This window comes from Ambystoma mexicanum, chromosome 9 (genome assembly GCF_040938575.1).
Source record: "Ambystoma mexicanum isolate Mex_15411 chromosome 9, UKY_AmexF1_1, whole genome shotgun sequence".
NCBI lineage: Eukaryota > Metazoa > Chordata > Amphibia > Caudata > Ambystomatidae > Ambystoma > Ambystoma mexicanum.
This window is the reverse complement of record NC_090931.1, coordinates 518,325,315-518,353,295: the sequence shown is the minus strand read 5'-3', so window position 1 is coordinate 518,353,295 and position 27,981 is coordinate 518,325,315. Positions and strand designations below refer to the sequence as shown.

Below are 27,981 nucleotides of genomic sequence, written 5' to 3'. Positions count from 1 at the left end.
AACCGGGTGATCTCATGGACTGTTTCTGCAGTCCTCGACTCAGGTGCCACCAGTAATTATATGGACATAGAGTATGCCAGGGATACTGGGATTCCTGTTGTTTCGAAGAAAAAACCTGAGGTCATCAATGCAGTTGACGGTACGTCCCTGGTATCTGGATTAGTGACTGAAAGCACAGCCGAGCTACAGATAGTCACCAAAGAGGGACATGGGGAAGTCATCTTGTTTGACTTGATAGCCGCACCTCAGTACAAGGTGATCTTGGGCCTCCCCTGGCTTTTGTTGCACAATCCATGCATAGACTGGCAAACCCATGAGGTGTGTTTTTCATCTGATTATTGTGATTCCCATTGTTTTGAAGGACAGGAACATCAATCTCGTAGTCCTTGTGAACAACTCACAGACACTGCCCGGATTGTAGGTTCCGTCAGCAGTCATGCCATACCCGTTGAATATATGTCCTATGCGGACGTGTTCAAAAAGCTGGTGCTGAAATCCTACCCCTGCATAGACCGTATGATTGCCTGATTAATTTGGTCTCCGGAGCAGCTATCCTTAACGGGCGTATATATTCTCTTTCACAAAAGGAGAATGGCAACCTCAAGGAATACATTGACAATGCTTTACGTACTGGCTTCATACAACCTTCTCGATCGCCTGTGGCGTCTCCTTTATTCTTTGTCCCAAAGAAAAAAGGAGACCTGAGACCCTGTTTTGATTACCGGGCTCTGAATGAAATAACTGTCAGGAACCAATACCCCTTGCCCTTGATATCCACGCTGCTCTTAGGGACTTCGGTACTGTTGACAAAACTTGACTTGCGGGAGGCTTATGATCTGGTTCGGATGCGCGAGGGCGATGAGTGGAAGACGGCTTTTAAAACGCAGTATGGTTGGTTTGAATACTGTGTTATGCCCTTTGGGTTGTGCAATGCCCCGGCTACGTTCCATAATTTTAATAATGACATCTTTAGAGACATGATTGTCCATTATGTAATGGTTTATCTCGATGACATCTTAATTTATTCCACCTCACTACAACAACACATCAAACATGTGCCCTCTGTACTCCAACATCTGTGTGAAAATCATCTTTACGCCAAAGCAGAGAAGTGTTTTCCATGCAACTGAGGTGGAGTTTCTAGGATATGACCTGACTAGTAAAAGTGAACGGATGAACCAGACTAAGGTCAAAGCTGTTTTAGAATGGCCTGTTCCTACCAATCTGAAGGCTTTACAATCATTCCTTGGATTTGTGAACTTTTATCTGTGTTTTGTTCGGTCATTTTCAGGATTGGTAGCCCCTCTTACAGCTCTTACCAGTAGTAAACGCTCATATGTTTGGTCTTCTGAGCATCAACAGGCTTTCGATGCATTAAAAGAGGCCTTTACCACTGCCCCGGTGCTACAACACCCTAATTCCTCTCTACCTTTCTATGAAGAAGCAGATGCTTCAGGGATTGCCATAGGGGCCATTTTGTCCCAGTTATGTGACGACTCTGGTCTTCTCCATCCCGTTGCTTTTTTCTCTCGCAAACTCACCCCCTATGAATGCAATTACACCACAACGGAACGGGAACTCCTTGTTATTCATGATGCTTTCAAGGAATGTAGACATCACGTATTGGGTGCTTCTCACCCAGTGCAAGTATATACTGATCATAGGAATCTTCTGGCTATGAAATCTGTTCGATGTTCTACCTCTCGCCATGCTAGGTGGCACAACTTTTTCTCAATGTTTGACTTCCAAATTACCTACCAGCCTGGGCATCTCCATTCCAAGGCGGATGCACTTTCACGTATGCATGGTTCCGGTCCAGAGAGAATGACTGACAGACAACTGCTTCTGCCCAATCAGGTGGTCTGTAGTTGTACTCCTCAACCATCTTTGCGATCCTCTCTCACGGACTGGGTTGCATCTTGACCTGTCGAGATCTCTGATTACAATCTGGATGTCATACAGTCTCTGCCTTATATCCAGGGATGCCTGTTTTTGCCCAATGTTACAACCCGACAGATTGCTCTGCAATGGTGTCATGATTCCAGGTTTTCAGCCCATCCTGGTAGGCGGAAAACTTTGGATCTCTTACAAAGGTGGTGTTGGTGGCCTGCTATGCGACAAGACATTCTAGAATATAGGAAGTCCTGTGCAATGTGTGCACAAGGCAAAACTACTCCAGCTAAGCCTATGGCTTTACGCCAACCCCTTCCTGTCCCACAACGTCCTTGGAACATGCTGTCCATGGACTTTATAGTGGAACTACCCTTAATACAGGAATTCAACACCATATGGGTTGTAGTGGATTACTTCACCAAAATGGCTGTCTTCGTACCCTGTCGTGGGTTACTATCAGCACCCGTCCTAGCAGACTTATTTCTGAAACATGTGTTTAGCTACTTTGGTCTTCCTTCTGTAATAGTCTCACATCGAGGTTCACAGTTCACGTCCCATTTCTGGCAATCTCTTACAGCTTCTTTTGGTATTGAGGATCGGTTTTCAAGTGCATATCACCCACAAACTGGTGGCCAAACGGAAAGATTGAACGCAACATTAGAACAATATTTGCGTTGTTTAATCCTTCAACACCAAGAATCATGGTTATCAGTACTAATTGCGGCCGAATTCGCAATCCAACAATTCCTTAGACACTTCTACGGGCTCCTCACCATTCTTTGCTTTTTAAGGCCAGCATCCGAGGGCTTTGCCCGCCGAACTGTTACTGTCGCTGAACAACCCTGCTGCCTCCGATTGTGTGAGGCAGTTGACAACTGTTAATTGAAATGTTGAGCGATGCCTTCAAGAAGCTCAAACGAGTACCAAGACCTATGCTGACACACATCCTTCAGCTGCAACTGCATATCAATTAGGTATGAAGGTCTGGTTATCCACCAGACACCTGCGAATTCCGGGTCGCAAGACCTTGTTGCCTTGATTTATTGGTCCCTATGACATCCTTCAGGTGATCAATCCTTTAGTTGTCAAGCTGCCATTACCAATATCCTGGCGGGTTCACCCCGTTTTCCATGTATGAACCATTTCAGTCGGGTACACGTCTCTCTACCCATCCTTCTTCTGTCACTGTACATGGCTCTGAAGAATATGAAGTCAAGGCTATTTAGATACGCGGATTCAAAGGGGAATTCAAACTTATCTGATTGCCTGGAAAGGCTATGGTCCGGAAGACCGGACCTGGGAACCCTTAGAGAACATTCATGCCCCTCGCCTCCTCGCTCGCTTTCATGCTTCTAGTGGGGTGGTTGGACCTTTGGGGGAGGATACTGTTAGGATTCACGGCCAGAAGTTGCCTAAACCACGTAGGGTTGCTTGTAAGAAAAAAACAGCACGGCAAATCACGATAGCTAGACACGTACACTATCATGCCCTGCAACAGAGAGCGCCGTTTCTAGCACAATACAGGTTGACATGGCAACGGGGTAAACAAACTCCACGCCACACGGCCGCATGCAGTCAATCACGTGACACCCGAACACGTAACGCCAACAAACTAAAGCCCACCCCCAACCCATGGCTCACTGCTTCTGATTGAGGTTACGGACTTGTTTTTGCTTCGTGATTCCAGCACCCTGTATTTAGGATTTAGACCTTTGTTCCTGTCCTGGTTTCGTTTCATTTTGTGTTGTTACAGCCTGCAGCGCTGTGTGCCTGGTGCGCGCGGCTTCCTCGCTCTGCAGCGTTGTAAGCCTTGTGCCCGCAGCTCTGTCATCTTGCCGCACTGTTTGCTGGGTGTGCACGGCTCCTGAAGCCAGCAGTGCTGTGTGTATTGTGCACGCAGCCCTTTCATCTTGCAGCGCTGTGTGCCTTGTGCGTGCAGCCCCTTCATCCTTTTGCCAGTTGCCAAATTATATCTTCTGCATAACGGACTGCTATCTGCCTGATCCTATTGCACTTCAATTGCTCGCACATTGCCAAACCGTACCTTCTGCTTAATGGACTGCTTCATGCCTGATCCTTATAGTACTTAAATTGCTCACACGTTGGCAACATTTCTTCTATGAATAACGGACTCCTATACAACTTTGAACACCATCTACTGGCCACCAGAGGACAACTACCAACGGCTTCTTTGTCCCATTTACCCTTGGATTATTGCAGAGACTAGAGACGCTTGCTGTTTTTCTGCATAGGCGTCCTCGTGCCGTCGGGATAGGTTGTTTGGACTTTGGGATTCTTACTATCTGATACCATCGGACTATACCTGAATCATACCAACTCATCAGGAGAAGAACACTGTCCAACCCTGGTAAGACTGCTCCCTGGTTATCTAGCACATTTCACATCCTATGGTCTAGCAGTTATTTTATAGTAGGTCATATTTTTATATCTCCTCTTGTTAGGTACCCAATATCTCCCAAATAACCTGAGGAGTGGTCATCTCACCCAACCTACTCACTATTCTTTGGGGCTCCTTCTGACTGGAGGTTGGTGCACCTATTCTGTATTCTAGCTTTGTTCATTGTATACAAATCCTTGGTACTGATTACTTCCCTTGTGTTTTCTCTAGTTGGCGTTTCCGAGGGTGTGTCTCCTCTTCTAACTATTGCTCATATGATCTGCCCATTTCCAAAATGCTGGGCCAATGACAGCCCAGGCTCACGCAGCACTTGGCGGTGCAGCTTCCCTGAAGCGCAACCTTGTATAAATTGGTTTCTCACCATTCCGTCCTCATTCTCCCATGCACACGTATTTGCCAAGTGACAGAGCCTGCCATAGAACTGGACCAGGGAATCCTCCTCCTTCTGTTTCTCGCTACACATGTTAATGTTAAAGGATATTTGTACCACGCACCGACCACCGGAGTGGTCCCTTGGCGCTCTGGAGGCTCTGAACAAGGGAAGGGGGGTGAGTTAGTGACAATAAGATGGAAAAGTGCAAGAGAGCAGTGATGTGCTGTTGGCAGCCTGAGCCCTGTGGGTCTGTTGGCTGGCTTGGGGTGTTTTAGGGTCGGTAGTCTTTGTGTGCTGTTGTGCGAGTCTATGTGTGGTTTGTTTTGTTGTTGCAGTGTAGTGAAGTTTGTCCGGATTGTTGTGTTGTAGGCTTGTGGTTGTGTTTTGTTAGAGTTTGAGCGATGTATGCGAAGGGGTGAAATTGTTAGTGGATTGGTTCATTGGCATTGCTGTCCTTACAATTATGTCTAGGTGTAATGCTTGCTATCATTCACTATTTCATCTGAGTGTGGCACTTGCTAATCTGCAATATCCTATATAGATGTGAGGTAGGCAAGCGATCACAATTCCATCTAAGTGTGGCACTTGGTAACATTCACAGTTTCATTTAAGTGTGGCGCATGCTAACATTCACATTTCTATCTAGGTGTGACACAGGCTAAAGTTAAGCATTCCATCTTAGAGTGGCACATGCTAACATTCACAATCCTATCTAGGTGTGACGCAGGCTAAAGTTAAGCATTCCATCTAAGTGTGACGCATGCTAACATTCATAATTCTATCTAGATGCAATGCAGGCTAAAGTTAAGAATTCCATCTAAGTGTGGCACACGCTAACATTCATAATCCTATCTAGATGTGACGCAGGCTAAAGTTAAGAATTCCATCTAAGTTTGGTGCATGCTAACACTCACAATCCTATCTAGATGTGACGTAAGCTAAGGTTAAGCATTCCATCTAAGTGCATCTAAGTGTGGTGCATGCTAACATTCACCTTTCTATCTAGGTGCGACGCAGGCTAAAGATAAGAATTCCATCTAAGTGTGGCACACGCTAACATTCATAATCCTATCCATATGTTACGCAGGCTAAAGTTATGAATTCCATCAAAGTGTGGCACATGCTAACATTCATAATCCTATCTAGATGTGACGCAGGCTAAAGTTAAGAATTCCATCTAAAAATTGGTGCATGCTAACATTCATAATCCAATCCAGGTGTGACGCAGGCTAAAGTTAAGCATTCCATCTAAGTGTGGCACATGCTAACATTCACAATCCTATCTAGGTGTGATGCAGGCTAAAGTTAAGCATTCCATCTAAGTGTGGCGCATGCTAACATTCACATTTCTAACTAGATGCAACGCACGCTAACATTCATAATCCTATCTAGATGTGACATAGGCCAATCTTCACAGTTCTCTCTAGGTGTGGCACTAGTTAACATTGGCAAGTAAGTTAGTGTGTAATGCAATACAACATTTACAGTCCAGCCATGAATAGATTTAGGCTGGTGGTCACAAATCTCTCTAAGTATGAATGGTGTAAGTCTATGGAAGTCTATGTTATGGAAAGGTAAGGTAGAGTGGCGGGGGCTTTCTGGAGTAGAGTAATTGCTTTACACCCCACCCATGCCACACTTACAGTTTTTGTTGGTGTCTGTTGACTGCTGACTTCCCCTGCTGACACCTGCAGACACAACTTGGAGCCACCAATGTAGGCGCCGCCCTTTGCCTTGGGGCCCTTAGCCGCAGGGGCTGCCAGGCAGAGGGCTGCCCTGGGAAGGTCAGTTATGACCATGTGGATGTACCAATCAGGGGAGATGGGCAGGAGGGGGAGGGTGTAAAATACTGGAGGGGGGGTCTGTACTGCTCTCTATATGGTAGAGGAGAGGCACAGACGACCCCAGTCAAGATTCTCTATTGTGGTAGCAATGGACGAGCAATCAAGGCTTAGCTTCTCAGGAGGTGATGCAGGCTGGTTCTTAAGTACAGTGTAGTCCCCAAGCCGCCACAAAGGAATGTCCACACACTGTATTACTAAAAACACAGTCTTTATATAATTAATATTCAAAGGTATGTACACTATCACAATAACTCACTTTGTACTCAGAAGTCAACAATGGCAAATATATACAATTCTAAAGTGGTACCACCAATATTATCAGATCTCATTAAAGTGCATCAACTATACTGTCAGAATGTCACACAGATCAATAAAAAGGAAACCAGCACTAGAGATAGGAAGGAAAGCAAGATGGTTGACACAATTGGCAGAATACTGGCCCCTACCCCTAGACACAGTTCTGTGTGGAGATCCCCCCACCTGGGCAACCTGTAAAATAAAGGTATAGCACAAGCCCAGTCCATATATTGATCAATAGTCTTATTTCCTCCTATAATGTTTTTACCCCCCAATGTACCTGGTGGAGCAGAGTTCTTCGAAGAAGCGTTGATGGATCCTTCTTGAGTGACCCCCTTTCAAGCAGGAGTCACGGATCGTCGAGAGGCGTCGAAGAACGTGAACTTGTCGCTGACAGAGTCGATGAGAAGTTCAAGGGTGCCGAGACCACGGCGTCGATCCAGGCGGTGCTCATCGGCGATGTCCTGCGATGAGGTGTGCGGGGCACCTCTGCGTTTGATAGTTCTGGACCCCCAAGAGTTTCAGAAGAACTGTGGCCTAGCAAGGGCGTCAAGTCGTCAAAGTCTTTGTGGCCTTCAGGTGGCGGGAAACCCACAGGCGGATTCTCCTCTGCGCGTCTGCGGCCTTCACTCTCTCTGGCAGGATAAAGCGGTCGTCGGTGCAGACAAAGGAGTCCTTCGATTCAAATGTTCTTAGGCAAAGGAGCGGGCGGCTCCGGTCGTCGGCGGCACGGCGTCAAGCGGTCCACTCTTCTGAGGTAACACAACTTCGACGGGCCTCCAGCGGTTACACAAACCTGCGAACCCTGGTCGACGGCAATGGACATCGATGGCGGCGAAGTCCGGGTGCTTAACTTTGATCTCCTCGGCAGTCCCGTCTCCGGTGGGCAGCCTTTCGAGGGTCTGACTCCCAGGGAGCTTCGGCGAAGGTCAGCAGTGCTCGATGGTCCCTCGGAGCACGGGAAGAGGGCACCTTACCAGGTCCTCTCTCGGATCAGTCTTCGACGAATTTGGCAGCTTTTCAGATCAGGTCGAAGCAAATGCAACAGCAAGTCTTCTTCTTCCAGCTGGGTGTCGAGGTTCAGCAGTTCCAGTTACTCTTCAAGTGTAGACACAACTTCTGAACAATTTCCAGTGGTGAGAGGTCCCCAGATATACTATCCTGTCTCTCATCCACACTGCTGGATCACACTGAGCAGCCAATCATACAGAAGGGCATTCATGCAGTCAGTCAGCCAATCAGGCACAAAGTGTATTCAGGCCATCCTCCTCCCTCTCAGACACTCACAACAAGGAATGTGGATTGGGACAAGTACCCAGCCATTCAACACTGCAGTCAGGCCAGTTTCGGGCAGGGCTGTCTCAGTCTTTGTCTCTCATACCAGAAACCAGACAGCCACAACAAGAAGAGCATATTGGTCACTCACTCCATTCACCCAGGTCCCACCCGCAGGGTGTACCCACAACATACAGTCACTGGGAAGGCTCCAGCCAGTCTGGACTGGACTTCACAACAACACCATAAATTGAACTTCCACCCAACAGTCAGTCAGTCAGGGGGAATGGACAGAGTCAGGGCTTCCCAGGACTTTGGGAAAACAAGGTAACAGGCAATAGAAAGCAAGAGGCCACAGGGGCCATCTTGTTTTTCATCAGGGATCAACTATTTCCAATGGCAGGGCCTGGGTATCCCAAAATGGAGGATACTCAGAGCACCTGTCAAATTCAGCATGGAGCTGCCACCAGCCCATACCCTGCTCTGTGGGCCACCCACAGGTGCCCAAAAACATACTCTAGGGGCACAGGGTTGTACCCCCACCCATGGATGCCATACGAGTATCCCATGGGTCTGTACACCAAACCAAAAAAAGGAAGAGCTGCACTGCCAGGAGTCCCACATGGACTCCTGGGCAGAAAATAATACAGAGCACAAATGAAAAAGGACTACAGGACAAGGACAGGGAGGCCCTGTCCCTCCAATGCATTTCGAGCATCACAGATGGTGGGGCTGGGAAAAGGCCAGACACAAACAAAGGACTACACGCCACGGACTGCACCCTATGGATGCAGCCCAGCACAGAAAAACAGGCTCAGAAGCCACAAAGACACTAGACAAACACACCAGATTAGCACACAGTGCTCACCAAAAAGAAAAAGATTGAGAAAACACTCACACCACTCAAATAGAGTACATAAAGCAGGCCAAAAATGGATTACAATCATTGTGAAACTACTCACTCAGCATCAACCAGCCCCTTAAAATGCTTCCAAGCTGGTTTCCCTGCCACATCCTTCCACGTGGCACAACTACATGGTGAATATTACACTGACATGAAAAACACCAAATCACAATTACATGGTAATTGGAATACTGACATGAAAAACACCAATCCTAGATCAGGAACAATCAATTGTCTTATTAAGTGCAAATGGAACAATAAGTACATATGTGGTGCTCAATGATGGCTCCAATAACCTTCAGTAATGGTATATTCTAAAAATGAAGCAATATCTTTTAAAAAGGCAGTATGAAAATAAATAAATGAAAGGAGAAAAACATTTTGTGGAACAAGCGATTAAGGAGATAAAGTCTAGAGTTTCATCATAATTTTAAACCACTAAGTATAGAGTATAATTAAAGGTGAACAGCAAAATTAGTTAAAGCAAAAAGTTAAGGAGTCATTAATAAAATTCAGATATAATAGACTGAATTATTTTTGTGTCCCGTGTTTCTTATCAACACTGGAGATGTCCGGGTCTAACTAGTACCCGTTAAGAATTAAATGTTGTGTCAGGGTCTCATTTCGGCGAATATTGTCCTATTCAATATTCTAATAGCCAAAAGCCAACGTGGAAGGATCTAGAAAAACTAGATCTCAAAATTGGGTATTAATTAAGTTTTAGTAGTTCCCTTTGGACTTCACTTTTCGGCGGTCTCAGGTTGCTCAATTGCAGCATTCAGTCAAGGGAACATTCTCCTCTACTTCATCAGGAATGTTCTCTACTCAGGGAAGGGCTGCCTCCCCAAACCCTTTTGGTCCTCGCTCTGTTTCTGTTTGTTCTATCACTTCCAGTGGTTTCGGGATAGGGTTTTTTAAGAATCCCTTGGGCCATCTGTTTTCCCTCTTTTATGGTTTATAAGTTAGTCCCATGGTTATGTATAAGGACCTTGATGTGTCTGCAGAAGTCTGTATCAATGACTCTTGCTATAACATCTAACCCATATTTCTAGGCCAACCCAGATTTGGATGCTAATCTAACATAGGTTCCTTGAGGAGGGGTTAAAGTCAGTCCAGTCGGGACTAGTGTTTTTTCGCCTGGCAGAATTACAATTTCCTCAGTGCTATATAAATCAAATCCTTTGGACTCAGCTGTGGCTACTGTAGGATTTTTGACTTTGGGACTTAATCTGGTAAACAATATGGCTCCCCAACTTTTAGCAGTCGGAATAGATCCCACTACTGACACCATATGTGGAAGATCAGAAGGACGACGCAGCGGCTGTGAAGACATTTGAAGCATGACATTTATTCGAAAGTAAAATAAGGCCTAACTCTGCCTTTATCAATGGGGTGTTCCCTTTCCCTATCTATTTTACTAACTAAGGTGCTTGTCAGGGTGCTGTGTTTTGTCACATGGTTTTCTATGTTCTTTCATTCCACTCAATAGACCATACGCAAATAGTCTTGTTATCATCTGGATAAATTCTGTAACTCTTGTGGGGACTGATAGTTTTCCTCTCCCCTTTTATGCAAACAATCTTACTTTTGTAAAAGTTCCTTCTCTGCTTCTTGTCAGGTTCTAGCTGCTCTTCCCAGACTGCTTTTCATGTATGGGCTTTGACTTCCTGGTCTCCTGGTTGTACAATACCCAAATGTCTTTATTACACTGGGATGAGTTTTGTTTGAGTTATAATGTGTCCCTCTTAACTGTCCGGTAATCCCGTTACCTGTATTACCTTCTATTCCGAGGGGTAAAGTCACTGATACTGGTAAGGTCTTGGGCTCTCTTTTGGCTTCTTTTTGGCTCTGCTGCTCACTTGTTGCGCTGTCTGTTTCACATGTGTTTCAATCTTCCGAATTGAGCTTGTGCTGTATCTTGGTCCGGAAATGGATTTCTCTCGTCGGTGTTATCGCGCTGTTCTGTGGTCAGACTGCCCACCACCATTGCTACGAACATAACAAACCTTTCATAGTCCTGATTAGCTAGTTGCAAGAAGTGTTCTTTGAGGCTGTCTTTTGCTGCTTCATAGGAGTTGCCGATGGGAGTGAGGGACTTGAAAATGTTGTGAACCTCAGACGCAGCGGAGTATATGAGTGTTGCGATTTTGGCCTCATCATCCATTTCGCTGGTCACTCTAAAATACATGTCCAACTTCTCTATCCAGAGCAACCATTTCGGTCCCAACTTCGAGGGGTTGCAGGAAGTGTCAAATTCCGGCATCGGGGCCAGTGCCCCTTGTTGGCGTGGTGTTCTTCTTGCCCGAGGGGGTCTTGCTGCACCTTGACCGGCTCCCTGGAAGCCATCTTCATCGCTCATGGTTGCAAATCGCACAGGCACCCTCTTTGCAAAAGAAGGCCGTAATTTGCACACCTTGTTGCACTTCTGGGACCTCTGGCGCTGTGGTGTTCACACTCTTCTTCTTCCAGGGGACCACACCTTGCTGTGAGGCATAATCAGCCCCTGCAGATGGCAACCCAGTGTGACTGAGAAAATATTGATTTCAGATAAGGAAAGAGGAAAGAAGAGAAAAAATCACCTCTTTTAATTTTTAAAGGGCACTTGTGGCCCTGCTTCCAGTTTGTAGACTTTGTGGGTTCCAAAAATTGCCCACACGGCCGAGCACTCCACATGTGGAGCCACTGCCTTTGGGACTTCAAAATAATGGTGTTACCTTACTGTGAGGATTGATGCACCTGACAAGTGTCGGATTAGGTGCATCGGAACACCTTCCCCTTGCCCATCTGCACCCTCGTCACCAGTGTTGTGATCTGAGTTGCACCCAGGATCCCGCTGGTAGGCCTTGTCCCACCTGTCCCTGGAAGGGACACGGGTCCTACCGTATTGGGCTCCCGGTGCACTAGCTTGTTACGGGACCGCCCCTTTTATTGCTTACAATGCACGGTCGGCAGAACGCTGCCGTCGCGCCACGTGACCACATCACAGTAATTGGGCTATTAGTAATTTAACTGTTAAATGTTCTAAAGACAAAAAAACTGGTTAAAACAATAATAAAGAACACTCATTTAAAAAGTTCCTAAAGTCGCTTGTTTAGTAATTCATGTGACCAGGAAGATTTGATTAAAGAGCAGTAGATTTCATTCTTAATTCAAAATGTCTGCTTTATGTCTCTTGACTAAGTGTTGTTCAAACTGTGTCCTTCTTTTGTATCTATCATGTTTGCCCTCCGTGATCCGAAATATTCGCTTTTCCCTCCACACGCAAGTCTATGATGTCCTCACGTGTAGTTGTTTATTAGAACTAGAATAGTAGGCTGATTAACGTAATACCACTACAGAGCGGCCATTTAAGACGCTATTTAGCGCTGAAAAGTTATTACGCAAAAGTGTGCGGTAATTAATGTCTTGAATGAAACCATGTCCCAACAGTGGATTGCATGTATTGTGTCGAAAACAATATTTACTTCGTTTCCTCAACGATATTAGCACATATGACATTCAATGAGACGTTCTAAACGTAGTTATTTTCGGATGTTTCTTGTTTTTTGTGTCATTTTCCAACATGTCGCCCCTTATTGTATGGTGCGTTTGGGTGCTAATGGCATCCGGCACATCATGGCTGGGTACACGTAACGAGTGGGCGAGTCCTTTACAGAATAAACTCAGGCATAGCGTTCCCGAGTTACTCTACCCGTTGCGTCTGCGCATTGCGTCCCTTCTCAGTCGGCAACCACCAGCCCTTCTGAGCAGTTGGTGACGTCACGGCGCTGGAAGCTGACAGCCGGGCTGGCAGAGAGCGGGAGTTGGAGCTGTGGGGGTTGCAGAGGTGCTTGGGCGGGAGCGGACGGGTCTGAGCCCGCCAGGTGAGAGTTCTGAAGCATTAGGGGATCACCCAAACTGAAGATGTGGCAAGCGCCCCCCCCCTGCACCCAGTCATGGCCCTCGCGCAAAATGGCGGCCCCGGCCGTGGATGAAAATAATAAACCGGTGTCTGGAAGAGGGCGGCATGAATGCATGAGGGCGGGGCAGATACGGTTGTACAAATGTATGGTGCTTCAAGAAGTGTCGCCGTTAAATTGTTTGCCATTCTCCACAAACAACCAGGTGCATGGAATATCCTAGGTCAAGCTTAGCAGCTCGTGAAGTGGGCGAGGTCTTATCACTTGTAAGGCCAGCTCTTTCTTTTCTACAGGTTACCACGTTTTGAGACCTTGCCAGTCTGTTTCTCCCTTAAGACATCGTTCTTTGGTACTTCCACAGTCGTCGCCTGGCCTCGTACTAAAGGAAAAAAGGGGGAGGAACAATGGTTGCATGGTCGCTACAGTCCAGGGACATATAGAGGTCTGTTCTGGTCCGCAGTGCAGTGACGCCAAATGAAGACCCCGTTACTACACAGCCGCTTTTGGCACTTGTGCGGCAATGCTTATAAGGGTTTAATGCACGAGTCAATTTCACAGATATATTAAAAATATACCCACCCCAAATCTCAGGTACACGATAATGGGGGGTGCATGATGTCCCAGTGAATGTTGTCAATTTCCATCACTATGTGATCACCAGCAAACGACTGCGTGTTTCAGCCAATCGGCTCTACTCTTTTTTGTCAGAACACAACATCCATTAAAGTAAAATGTTAACCACACGCTGTATCTTTTCAGTTGAACAGTGGCTGGCGTCCTTTTTCCCGAAATGCTAAACAGCTTCTACATCAGTTAGTCCCTCTTGTGCAATCAATACAAGTCTCCTGAAACGCACCTACATGTGCACCTGGGACATCGCTCGGGCCACTTGTAGATGACTGAGGAATCCTCGGCAGGCTATGGGACTACATGGGAGGTTTGGGCCTCGTGTCAACATAGAAGTGCCCTCCTGCTTGTTCATCCCAAATCCTCCACTGTTTGTGTGTGTGTTTTGAGTTTGTGGTTTGCAGGGTTCCATTGTTGAACAAAGCTGACCTTTCTTACGTAATGCCCATTATTGTACGGTATGGAGAGGTGTCAAGTGAATGAGTGAAGAGGCGTAGTGAATAGTTTTTGTATGGTAATGTGCCCACCTCTTTCGAAGGTCGTACCTCCAAACCTTTTCTATGTGGTGCCCACCGTCTCTTCTTGTTTTGAGTGGTTGGCTCTCAGTGCCTGTAACAATAGTTGATGTACCCTCACATCTGCCGTTTATTAGTGTTTAACTTTGCAAGTCGCTCGTTTCTTGTCTTTCTCTTATTTGTTTTGACCGTAGCCTGTTTATCTTCATACCTTCACAAAATGGTTCACATGTTTTCATCTTTGTGCTATTAAACGGGCATCCTTCTGGGGATTGCATCGACCATCTTTTAATGTGGTGTTCTAAGGCAAATACAAATAGTAGTTTGGGGTGGGGTTGTTTGTATGCTCTCCCTCCCTTACAAGTCCATAGGGTTCAGGGCTGCAGGTGTGTCTTTGTTCATCCTGATGATGCACACTATTCCTTCCGTGTGGTTAAAAATGATTTGAGCTGGATGTTTGTCTCGTTTGGGCTGGATTCATCAGTATATGCTTGTGCATCTGAACGGGAGTGCGGGCTTACGTCAGACGGGTACCCAAAAAAGTACAGGTGAAGGGTAACGTCAGTGGTTTGAATAGGCGTCGATTGAGGAATCCTGTTATCTAAGCGAGGCCAGGACCCGTTAAATCGCCGTCTACAGAGATTTATCTGCTTGTAACCGTAAAGGCCTCGGTGCGAAACCCGATCGATATCACTCGGCAATTCAACCGTCCAACTTCGATATGCAGAGTTTCATGTGTGACGCAATGTCGCTCCAGATAAAAGGCGAGCTAACAAGACACATGCTGGTGCTATCTCCTTACAGAACGCAGTCCTAAAGGGGAAACAAGAGGGTGGGGTTAGCAGACCGTATCTCTGGACACGCTGCATCTTATTGTTTGGCTTCGGTTGGTACTTTCGAATGCAGATTCAATGATGGGAATACCCTCTTCCTTTTGGGGGGTGACGCAAGCGTTCATTACCATGTTATTATTTAGAAATACGTATGCCTTCCTCGTCACGCTATAGCAGCAGCTTGGCGACATGCATCCCTCGACAACGAATATCCGCGGTAGCCTGACCCTGCATTGTTTCTTAGGCAGTTCTTGGGATGAAGGGTGGTTTACTGGGTAATTGGAATGGGAGGCTCGTGTGCCTGTTTGAATTGTTTAAAGGTGCATTGCAAATCGTTTCGATTTAGGCATAGTTATTAGCTTGTGATTAAACGGTGATACGACATATGTTGTGTGTTATCAATGTCTTTATTTGAAGGTTCTGCTCTTAACATTACCATTGGCAGCAACGTGATAAAGGATATTTTTATTTTTTTATTGGTTATAATCAAAATTTGATTCTTCACAAAAAAAGGAAAGTATTAGAAAAAAGATAAAAGAATCATCATACAATTCTTTGTAGTTTAATAAACTACAGACAGATATGTCTACATATTAACAATAATTTGACAAAATGAATTTCATATCTACAAGTACTATGATTGCATTTATCGTCAATGCAGTCTCTTGCCCAGTAATCAATCTATTCCAGAACATCAATGATGAGAGACCTGTCTCTAGATCTGAATTAGAGACAAATTTGCCCAAATGTTTTTTTCTGGCATTTAGAGTTCCTTGGCAATGTCTCAAAAGATGCTCTAGCGTCTGATTTAGGTCTCTACAGCCCGTGCATAAAATTCTGCCACTTTTTTTTTTCTTGACCACTTATGACTTGAACAGCTCCTGTGTGAACTAAATTGAGCCACATTCTGAGAAAATTATCTTGCGATCTGAAATTTTATGAGCTATCTCGTTAAAAAACCGAATTATGAGATCTCGGTAAAAACCTAATTATTTTTTTTTTCAGATGAGGATAGAGGGGATGATGCTCTCATTTCCCTTATTGTCTTAATCCAATCTGCTGTTTCCATCTGTTTCTTTGTCTTCATCGGATTTGACACCAAAAGATCTTCATTGCAATGGCAATTTGTTAGAATCTCTTTAACCACGTTTTTTAGGTTGAGCAGGGCTTGCGAATGTTGATACAAGTGCTTTTTAAGGTCTTCATACAGCAAATTTTGTAAATGATCCATAATACGTCTGTATAAAGAAAGTTATTTCCAGTCCATTTGTGATTTTAAAGATTTAAGGGCCAACTCAAAACGAGGGCGAGAAATTGGTAGGCCGTTGGGGAGATTTAAGATTTTTTTTTTCTCCAAATTGAGCCTTCAATTTTATCCCAGTCCAATGCCCAAGCCAGTGGTTTAGCCTCTATTCCATATAGAACAGTTGGAATGATCTTAGCTTTATAATATCTCAATGCTGGGATCAATGAGAATTTGCAGTATTGACCAACAATTCTTTGTAATTGCGCTGTTAATGGTTTTGTCGCACATGTGATAACATAATTTGCGCTCTTCTTGGTTTGGCGTACAGTGTGTATCCTAGGTACTTGATTTCGTCTACCACATGGATGATTTGGCCATCTATCTTACAAGAGAATCCGTCAGCATTGCCGCTACCACCAAAGACAACTAATTTTGATTTTTCTGGGTTAACTATTGGGTCTTTATTTATTTTTTTTTTTCATGTAGATTTCAAGAGCAGGCAACATCCTTTTGAAGACCCACAGGTGTTCTATATAGGAGCACGTCATCTGTGTACATGAGCCATTTGATTACTTTCTGCCCCACTTTCGCACTTGCTAGACCTGCTGAATCTACCTCACCGAAATCAGCAAGATAGAAATCAAAGGGAAATGGGGCCACCATGCAGCTCTGTCTTTCTCCTCTTTTCACCTGGATTTTGTCTGACAGAAGGCCTTAGCAGTTAATCTTACAACAGTTGTTATCATGAAGGGCTGCTAAGATATTTATTAAAGGCCTAGGTGCGTCCTGGTGAGCTTGAGCCAGAGTCTCTCTCTTTATCGACTAAATCGAAAGCACTGGATGGATCTATAAAGGCTGCAAATGTCTTTGGTGGCTTTGATGTTTCTTTCCCATAGCAAATAGCTGCTAAAGTAATGCCATTCAGGCCCGTTGAGGGACCCCTTCTAAAGCCAGTCTGTTTTGGTATTATATTCTTAGCCCTTTTCTCCAGTTCTTTCAATAGTGGCCCAGCAAAAATCTTGCTCTCGATATCCAGTAATGTGATGGGCCTGTAATTACTAAGATCTTTTCGGTCACCCTTTTTATAAATTAGTATTAGAGCAGTCTTCCAAGATTGCGGAATGATTTTAGTCCTCAAAATTTCGCCGGAAAGTTGACACAATATTTTCGCCCACGGTTCTGGATTTGCCTTTAAAACCTGATGGGTAAGTCCACTTGGTCCCGCGGCTCTCGATGAAGAAGACTTGTTGATAAGCTTGAGGACCTCCTCCTCTGTGATTTCAAATACTCATGAGGAGTCTGAAAGGATGAACAAGGGGGGCCTAATCTGATTTTGAATATTTTCCTGAGTAATAGTTAATCCATGCAGATTCTTGCACAGTTTGTTTGGATCGCCTCTTGATCTTGACTATGAGAATTTATCAGGGACCAGAAGTTGCGGTAGTTGTCATCTGATAATGTTCTTAACATGGATTCACCATTTTGCTGCAGGCGATTGAAGCGCCGCTGTCTGGACCTGTTTTTATACACATTTTTAATTAAGTTTTATTTTTTTCCAAAGGGTAGGGCTATCCAGAATTTCTTTCTTTGCTATTGCAATGGAGCGGCAGGTTTCCCGCTTTTTCCACATGGAATCTTCGTCAAATGCACGTTAATGAGAATTTTTTTTTTTCCTCGAATTAGTGTAATTTGGGGTTGGTCTATTGACCAAAGAAAATTCTGAAAATGTTGCGGGTGGCAGTTTCCTTCCCAGGATTCTGGACCCGAAGCTATAGCAATATGTAAGAGTTCCTCATTTAACCGATGGCCTTCATTTCTGTACTTCGAAACTCTATTCTTTTGGTTGTATACCTGTAGGCTATTATGCTATACTACTGCTTTTTGCTTTGAATTCCAGCAAAATGAGGCCTGTAGCTTACAGTGATTAGTCACCCACTACTAACTCATCACACAGATTAAAGAAACTGGGAGATACAGCAATGTAATCCAGAGTGGATCTGATGTTCCCACGTGATCAGGTGTATGCTGGCGGCACATCTTCCTCTGTTACTATTCAGTAACCTTAGGTCCCATTCTTTGAAGGAGCACCACTTGCACTTATTATTCTTACTTTGTACAAATGGGACACACTGAGAATTTAGATCCCCTGCGACCATTATATGTGAATCTGGGTAAATGACTTTGATATGTGTAAGTTCACCCAGGGAATCTTGGTAGACTGAGAGTTCTGTACATGCAGGATTCCAATATAGGTTAATCACCAGTAGTTCTTTCATCCTGGCGGTTGATGGCGCCTCCAATTTGGCAGCTAAGATGCCGTCCTGATTACATGGTATTTTTTTAGGACTTGTTTAAAGAAATCTGATCTACAGGCCATAAGTAGTCCCCCTTTTGGTCTACCCATCGCCATCATTGTTGCTGCTTGCCTTCTAATTCTGGTGCATGAATTAACCAGGTGTCTTGAAAAAGGATCAAGTCATTACCCCCAAATACTTCTAATTTGGTGTTCGCATTTCTGAGTACTTGATACCCCCCTGTTCCAGCTTGTTATTTTAATCTGATCTTTGCTAAATTATACTCTGTCCTGTGCCTAACTTTGAGCAGATTTGTGTGATAATTTCAGGAATTAAAGATAGTAGGGCAACATGATCGAAGCCATTCTTTCGAGGGGAGTTTTGACCACCCTGCAGACGTCCAACGTTTCCTTGAGCTGTCTTTTCCTTAAGAGTGGGTGCTTTATCTTGTTCCTTGTTTCCCCCTGGTAGGGATTTGTGCACCAGCAGGCCATATTTTTCCTTTTTTTTTTAAAAACTTTTATTTTTGCTGGCAGCAGCAGATGAGACACACACACACACACACACATCAGGTCAGATATGAAATAACAATGTAAGAAAAACTACAGCGTACAGGGATGCTCATAAACAGCGAGAAATAGTCATAAGTTAAGAGCAACTCAGGTGACGTGGTACATAACAGTAACAATTAAGGTGAGCTGTCTACCGAAGGGTGGGCATCAAGGTCGTTAAGGTAACTGTTGAAGGCAGTCCAAATGTTTTTAGGCCGGGATCGGGCTGGGAGGGTGCTAATATAATCTTCCTCACAGTTTCGGGACCAGGTCAATAGATTCAGCCATTTCCGGAAGGTAGGAGGAGCAGCACACTTCCAGTTCTGAAGGACACATTTTTTAGCAATTATACAGCATACATTCATGAATTTAGCTTCCCCTCTGACCCCTTCATCTCCCCACGCTCCAAACAACACACCCAAAGGGTCGGGCTCAATCAACGTATCGCAGATTTCAGCCAGTGTTTTCAGGATCTCATCCCAGAATGGGGCTAGTCGAGGACAGTCCCAAAACATGTGGAGATGGCCTGCATCCTCCGTGCCACAGCGGGGGCAGAGCCGTATGTCCGAGTGGGCGAACCTGGAGAGTCTGCGCGGGGTATAGTATAGCCTATTCAACAGTTTATACTGTATTGTGCGGTATCGAAAGCTCAGGGATACCCTGTTGGTGTGGGAGCACATTTTACCCCATAATTGGTCTGTAAGATCCATCCCTAGTTCAGAGGCCCAGTCGTCCCGCGCCCTAGAGGGCGGTGGTGTGGCAGTTGTGAGAAGGAGTTTGTCTAATGATGAGACCACCCCGCGGGCCCCACCGGAGTTGGCGATGTAAAAAATTGCGGGATGGTCGGGGGGTTCTTTGGGGAACTCAGGCCAGGTGTCACGGAACGCTGCCCGGAGTCTATATTATTGCAGCATTTCCATCGGTGACCCCGAGTGGCCCAGCTTCCAAGTCTGTGGCGTTATAAACACCCCATCCGGGTAGAAATCGGTTAGGGCTAGATATCCCAGGGTCTGCCAGTGTCGTGCCAGGGCTATATCGTTCGTGGGTTCCAGCCCGGGGAGCCACTGTAATATGGGTGTTCCTCAGTGCCTGTAGCAAATATCTGCCTCCAGGCCGATAAGGTGGTCTGGACTGGATCTATGGGTGAGTCTGGCTCATACCCCCGATGTAAAATTAGGGTCATAATATTGGCGCCGGAGGCAGCAAGGGTTTTCAAGCTTAACGTGCGGACGAGGGGGGGGGGGGCCAGGGTACCAATAGGTGGCAAACTGTGCCTGCGCTGCAGTCCAGTATCGCAACAGGTCAGGAGCCGTGAACCCCCCTCTGTCATAGGGGAGAGTCATAGCACCCCACTTCTTCCGGACTGCACCGGAGTGCCACAGGAACTGTGCGCACAGCCTGTGCAGGTCTGCAAAGTACTTCTTGCCAGGCCATATGGGAACATTTGTGAATGTGTACAACAATTTGGGAAGCAGAATCATCTTAACCAGTGATAACCTCCCAGCTAATGACAACGGGAGAGAGCGCCAACGCGCAATCTTGGTTTCAGCCAGTTCAGCTACGGCTAAGTAATTGTTAGTTAAGAGAGTTTCTTTGGTGAAAGGCACCTGAATTCCCAGGTATTCCCATTAGGGGACCAGCGGAGCGGATATTCCGTGGCCGGCTGGAGCGTGGTGCGCGTGAGGGGGAAAAGTTCGGATTTGGTGTAGTTGATAGTGAAGCCTGAGTATGTTCCGATAAGAGTGATGTCCCGGAGAATAGGGTCAAGGTGGAGATCCGGGTTTCTGATGAACAGCAGGACGTCATCAGCGTAGAGTGAGATAATCTCGGGGGTACCCTGGAGTCGTATCCCCTTGCGCGCGTGGTGTTCCCCGACAGTCTGCCATAGGCTCAATGGCTAGAGCAAACAGGATTGGGGAAAACGGGCAGCCCTGGCGGGTACCTCGAAGAGAGGGAACAAGGCGGACGTTTGGGAGTTGACGCGATCCCTGGCAACCGGGGAAGTGTACAGTAGTCTGATGTATGCGATCATCCCGGGTCCGATGCCCATGGTCTCCAGGACAAGCAACATGTACTTCCAGGAAACCATATCAAAGGCCTTCTGGGCATCTAAGGTGACCGCAACTGCACACACGTCTTGATTGATACGAGCCATGACGTTAAGGAGCCTCCTAATATTGTGTGATGTGGATCTTCCGGGGACAAAGCCAGATTGGTCCTCGTGCACCATGTATGGCATAATGGGTAGGAAGCGATTTAGCGATCACCTTGGCAAAGATTTTCGTATCCAAGTTCATGAGTGAGAGGGGCCGATACGAACCGCAGTCATCGCCTGGTTTACCCGGCTTGAGTAGGACCGTTATAACGCCTCGCGTAGAGACGGGGGGAGGGATCCCAGTCGGAGAGACTCATTCCACACCTCAAGCAATTCGGGGCCCAATATGGCCACATGCTCCTGGAAGAATTCTGCCGTTAGCCCATCGGGGCCCGGCGCTTTCCCCTTTGGGAGACTGGATATGGCCTCTACTATCTCATCCAATGTAATGGGGGAGTCCAACTGGTCTCTTGTCGCTGGGGAGATGATAGTGGTGGGAATCTGTTCTAAGAACTCACGCATCTGGGTTTGATTATGTGCGGGAGGTTGAGAGTATAGTTCGGAGTAGAAGCTAGTGAAAACCTCGAGGATATGCTCGTCGGACCACTGGGTCGTCCCCTGACTATCCTTAACACAGGTAATTTGGGATTGGCCCCACTCGCCAAGGCGGCCAATGTTTTGCCAGGTCTATCTCCCTCGCCGTATTTCCGTGCAGCCTGTGGCCGACTAAAATACTGCACTTCCCTGTTGGCCTGCTCATTGAAAGTCCTGAGTTCCTCACTGATCTGGGAGAGGATGCCAGGGTCAACAGAGGCCGGATGGGCTCGCTCCAGGTCTCGTAGCTTAGTTTCAGTGCGGGACAGGGTGGCTCTTATGGATTTGGGGACCCCCGCCTCCCTAGAAATGGACGCCCCTCTGATGAAGACTTTGAAAGCGTCCCAGGGGATCCCCAGGGTGGTGTCCTGTGTCGAGTTGTTCTCACAGTAGGAGTGAATATCTGCGAGTATGTCTGCCTTGAAGACAATGTCCTGTAAGGCGGCCGATTTAAAGCGCCATGTGTTAATGGTGGGGGCTGGAATTCCCATCTCAACGGACAGCAGAATCGGTGAGTGGTCAGATAGTGTGCGTGCAAGTATACATGTTTCGGAAACCCTGCCTAGCATAGGGCCCGATAATAGGAATACATCGATCCTGGAGGAACTGTCGTGCACTGATGAGTAATAAGTGTATTCCCCCGTTAGCGGATGTAGCGCTCTCCATGCATCATGGATGTCAAGCGTCTTGCAGTGGGTCAGAAGTCTGCGCCTGCTGGGGTTGTGGGGGCCATGCCAGTCCTATCCAAGGTGGTGTCCAAAATAAAGTTCATATCTCCACCGCAGATGATTTGTACTCCAACATACCCTAACAGTATGGACACCACCTGGTCAATAAAGTCGGGGGAATCGACATTGGGGCCATAGGTGTTGACCAGCAGGTAATCTCTATTGGCAATGGCGCAGTACAGCAGGCGCAGTACAGCACAATGTATCTCCCTCCAGGGTCTATGACTTGTGGATCAATGTCAATACTCCCCTGGCACGAGTGGAATAAGAAGTAAAGTATCTGTGGGGTCCCCAAGTAGGCGCAATGCTCCTTGCCAGCGGACCAGTGGAGTGTCTCCTGCAGTAGCAGTACCTTGCAGCCGTGCCTGCTGGCGTATGACATGATCTTGCGACCCTTGGTATAATTACTTAGGCCCCGGACATTCCACGACATTATGGTTACCGGCATCTTAGCGCTCCAAATACTAATACCCCTAAACCAGGAGCCCACAGAGCGCTCGCCTACTAGGTGACACCCGCGCGTATGACCATCAATGTATGCCACTAACTCTGGAGTCACCTGGTCCCCCAATCTCAGAGTGCTCGTAAATGACAGTTGTGTGCATCTCAGAATTTTTAATGTACATCCCACCACTGTTACCGTAATTCAAATACGAGGTTGAGCCATCTCGTATACGACTGACCCGGTGTGACGTTGTCTGCCAGCCCGCCCCTGCCTTTTCCTATAACATTTCCCCAATCATGCCACCCCCGCCCTCACTGCCCACCCCCAACTTGCAGTGTAGATCCCCCCCCCCCCCCCCATGTAGGTGTCACCAAATAATCCGACTCTCCCCAAGAGGTAGAGGACGGAGGGCGAGATCCAACAGGGATACGGCCCTTTCCGTGCCCAACAGTGGCACACAAGCAGTGACAACCAATAAACCAAAAACATTGCAATTGCAGTGAGGTGTGCTGTTGCCGTGTGGGCGACTCTTAGAGTACCATGTAGGACAGCGGCGCTGTCGGGGGTAAGTTCTGCGACAGGCGGATCTCAAGACAGGACTCATAACCAGCTGAACTTTGCAGACGAAACAAAGTTGAGGAAGAGTTTAGGGTTCAAATTCAGTACGGCGCCCCGTGAAGCAGGGAGAGCATTGTCCGCCGTATTCGAATCTAGTCTCGGTTCGCTCGGGCGCTGGGGGAGCCTGATTCGATGGGTTTGCAGTGCGTTGTTGCCATATGCACGTTTCGACCCTCGGATTTACTGGATAGAGAAATAGCTTCCGGTTTGTGTTTCGCCGACTCACCCCTCAATGGCAAGGGTCCCTGTTGGGTTGGGAAGTGGCAGGTGCGCCTCAAATGAATTTCACTGCCTCCTCCGGGACAGTAAAGAAATATAATTTTCCATTATGTGTGATTTTGAGGCGTGCTGGGAATAGGATAGCATACCGAACATTTCGTTCTCTAAGCAGCTTCCTGACTCCTGACTCCGATGAACTGGCGCCTCTCCTGCTGTACCGCTATTGAGAAGTCCGGGAAGATCCTTATCGTATGTGATTCAAGGCGCAGGTCTCCCTTCTCCCGCGACAGGCGGAGGATAAGGTCTCTGTCCCGATAGTTGAGAATCCTGGCTATAATGGGCCTAGGGATGTCGCCCGGCTTGGGCCTCGGTGACAGAGCACGCTCAACGGTAAAGTATGGGGGACAGGGCTGGGTTGCCCAAAAGATCCTTAAGTAGGGATTCCACAACGTCTTCCATGCGCCCCTTAAGAGCATTTTCAGGGACTCCTATAATACGTAGATTATTTCTGCGAGAGCGTGATTCGAGGTCGTCACACTTCGCTCTCACACTACGCATATCACGCGACAGAGAGGCAACGGTGTCCTGCAGCGCATGTATTTCGTCCTCATTGGTAGATATCCGATTTTCAGCGTCAGTAATTCTGGTCCCCTCCTGATCCACCCGCGTTTTTAAAGAGGCGACATTGGCGTTGATGTCATCTAATTTCTCGTGAAAAGAAGCAACATTTTTGGCCATCGATTCCATGAGAGTCGTCCGATCAGGGGGTGCGGAAGTGGGGTGGTGGTCAACCTCCAGTTCCTCCTGTATGGGCGAGTCCCGTTCCACCTCTCCCCTCGGGACAGCTTTGGCGAATCTATCCATGGCCCCCCCCCCTTGGGGGTCCCCTTGATCTTGCTTGGCATTGTTGTTTTGGCTCCAGGGGCTACACAGGCCGATGGCGCGATCACCGAGGGAAAGAGCGTGGTCCCCAGGCCAGGGGGGCAGGGAGTAGATGTCGGTGTGTCCCCAGCTGAGATGGAGGCAGGACCCGGTAGGGGCACGGGCGGGCCGACCTTAGCTGAGATGTTAGCGTGGAGCAGTCAGAGAAGGTTCCGGGACCCCAGGGCCGGCCGCCGTAAGGGTCGAATCATGGGGGCCGCACCCCAGCACCAGTGAAAGAGCAGGATCTGACCCGCCAACAGCCGCCCCACCAGAAGCCCAGTCACCATACAATAGTCTCAAAAGGGGGGGCCAGGAGGTCAGTTTCCACGATGATACGCGGTTGGGAGATGAGACAGAGCCCGCGCCGTGGGGCACACGGGCCTGGTACAAGACATCCAAGATGGGCTCCACGTGCTACCCACCCCCAGGGTGCGTGAGACCGGATCCGCTGGGCAATCACAGGGAGCGCAGCAGCCCCAAGGACTCGGGAGGGCGATAGGCCAGCAGCAAGGGCAGAAGGATGCAGGCGTCCCAGCCGCACAGAGCGGGGCCCCCCCACTGCTCCTCACCTCGAGGGGACAGCGCTCCCCGCCGGTCCGGGGCCCAACCACCCCGCAGAGGACAGCGGCGGAGGCCCACAGCCGGATGTAGAGTGGGGGCCGGGGCGCGCTCCCGCGACGGCCCCAGCAGCAGGTCCCCGATGAAGCGGCTCGCTCAGGGGGGGGCAGCCGCAGTCGGCCACGCAGCCACGGGGTCCCGATCGGGCTGCAGTCCGCTCAGCGGGGCACCCGGAGGGATGGATAGGGCGCACAGGAGCCAGGTCACGCCTCGCGCCTCTGCAGCGCGCGCCGGGCCGCCGAAAGGAGGGGGCGGGAGTCAGGCCAGCGCCGCGGTCCCTGCGAGGGTCCGGGCCGCCCCAGCAGGAGGCTCGCTCTGGGGTTTCCAGGGTCGGAGGAGAGCCGGGATTTCTCAGAGCAGCACAACGATGACGGGCAGCAGCCCTGCAGATATGGGAGCAAATCGTACATTATGGCCGCAGATGCAGGCAGATGTCCGCCAAGCCCACACGGAGCTCAAAGGCTAAGCGGCCATCTTGGGCTGCTCCACAGCGCCACCAGGCCATATTTTTCCAAGAGGTCTGCTGCGGTAACAATTTCTCTGGCCCCGCTCTCAAGGTCAACGCCACTTCGACCAAATGTCTCTTACTGGGATTATGGAACTTGATGTATTCTATATCTCTGGTTGAAAAGAGATAGAGGTGGAACTTTTTTGATTGGCAGTATCTCTCCTCTGTTCAAGAGATTAAATGTGTTTTTGCAGGTGAACCATAATTTCGGAATAGCAAAGGACTCCTGCTCCTCCTGTGTGTTATCAAGGTCTGTGTGTTATCAAGGTCTTTGTAATCTTTTGAACCGGTTGGTGTTTCCTCCTGTCTGAGTCTCTACTTTCTGGCCCAGTGTACTAATTGGCATTGGCGAAGGAGGTACGGTACTAGGTTCTATTCCAGCCACTGCCGGTCTTGCTCGGGTGTTTTCTATTGAGCAGGGCTCTGTGGACATATTCAAAGTCTTTTTTTGAGTCTTACAGAAAATGGGTGCACTTTTTAAAGTGGGTTCTTGAACTTGAGTTGAACCTTTTGGTGATTTTTTCTTTAAAAGAAAGATCGGGCCCGCTTCATTTGTTTCCCTCCATTTAGTGATATAGTGTCAGCTTCCAGAATTTGAATACGCCCCTTTTTGGGGCTATTTGTTGCTGGATCAGTTTGTATGCCTATAGTTATTGATGTGATTCTTAATTCTTGGTTAATGTTTTCCTGTGATTAGTTTTGCGGCCCAGGTTGGCTGTCTGTAATTGTTTGGGTGACCTTTCCCTCCTTCTGGATTTTTGGATTTGCCACTGGTGAGTTAAGGCTTTTATGAAATGATTAGTCTTAATGCTCCCCAGGTTTTCGATCTTTCTGTTTTTTGACTTTGGGATTTGGAGACTCAGATACTTTATGCTTTCTTCCCCTCTTCTTCTCCATCTTTTCCTGCACTTTTAGGTTTGTTGCAAGCCATCCTTCCATTCCTCCATCTCTATATTCTCTTCAGGCCCTTGTTGGATGGGGGATTCCTCTGGAGTGGAAGGTATGCTCTCTGGAATAGTGTCCGCCAACTGGGCCAGACGGCAGAATTCATCCAGGCTTGACTGGGGAAGAGGCGTATCCTCAAATGTGGAGGGATAGTCAGTTGTTAGAGGTGAGAAGGGTGTGTTGACCTCTAGTGGAAGTCCTGTTGATTGTGGTTCATGTGTCATGATTTTATTTCCCCTTTTTTGTTGTAGAAAATACTTAAGTAGTTGTTTAACTTTGGAACTTTTTTATTTACAAATCCCTGTCTTTTAGATGGTCTCTTCGTTTTGTAATGTCATAGCTTGTGTAATGGCCAATAATGTTGGTGAAACTGTGATTAAATTTCTCAAGGCCACTATTGTTGAATCAAACTGATCTGTCTTTAGACATTTTCATTAAGATACCCGTGTGTATCTGTACATCACCTTTTGATATTTTAAAACGCTTTAACAAGGGAGTTTAGAACAAAGTTTAGGCCAACCAGTGTTGCTTCACTCGTGAGGGATGGTCACGTCTCCCTTAAATGGGGACTAGAGTCCCTATCCCTTTGGTGGCCAGTAGTCTTGGGACAAGGTTTATACTGTGCACTTTCACCACCAGAGTGGTCCTCTGGTGGATCTGCAAAGCTAGAGGGTAAGATTTAGCAGGAAAAGGCTCAGGAGAGCTGTGATGTGCTATTGGCAGCTTCAGTTTGGTTTACACTGTTCGCTGAGCGTGGGTGGTTTATTTATTTTTCCTTCCGGTCAGTAGCTGTCGTGTGAGGCTGTGTGGTTTGTTGTGCAGGATGGTTATGGTTGTGTTGCACTTTCAGAATTTGAGAGGTCTGAGTAGAGGGAGAGGGATGAGATCATTAGTATGGTTTAGTGGTGGCCCTCCATCGTACCTCCTAAGCTCTGACCGCCTGTGATGCACTTCCCTGCTAGTGCCTCGTATTGTGATGCTCTACCAGGGACATCAGTCTTCCTCCTTTTTTCTGTGTGCGGTTGACTGTTGTCTGCATGGCTTATCTAGAGGCTGTGACCTCCACCCCGTGTCCTGAATGGTATATTTTTGTACCCCTTTTGCTCTGGCCTATGCTGGTGCACCCCTGTTACCTCTTTCATTGCCTCTTCGGGGGTGGGTCTGGAGAGTGGTGGGGTTGGGGGACCTTTTCTGTATGCTCTAAATCTACCTGGCCCTGGGCGCTCCCATCTTCGTTTGGGCTCTCCATGGTGACCTGGGTCTTCCTCCCACTCCAAAGGTCTATCCAGCTCACTGCACTTGTCATGGTACACAGTA

The 27,981-nt window shown here is 47.4% G+C and overlaps 1 protein-coding gene across 2 annotated transcripts in view; it reads left to right on the top strand.

Annotated features, from left to right (window-relative positions):
• The first annotated feature begins 12,689 nt into the window (after positions 1-12,689).
• The window catches only part of PAFAH1B1 (platelet activating factor acetylhydrolase 1b regulatory subunit 1), a 1,367,099-nt gene continuing 1,351,807 nt past the window's right edge, over positions 12,690-27,981 (top strand). For both annotated transcript variants that reach the window (XM_069615068.1, XM_069615067.1), the window contains exon 1: positions 12,690-12,868. The gene's annotated coding sequence lies outside the window, so the exon portion shown is untranslated. The remainder of the gene's footprint in view (positions 12,869-27,981) is intronic.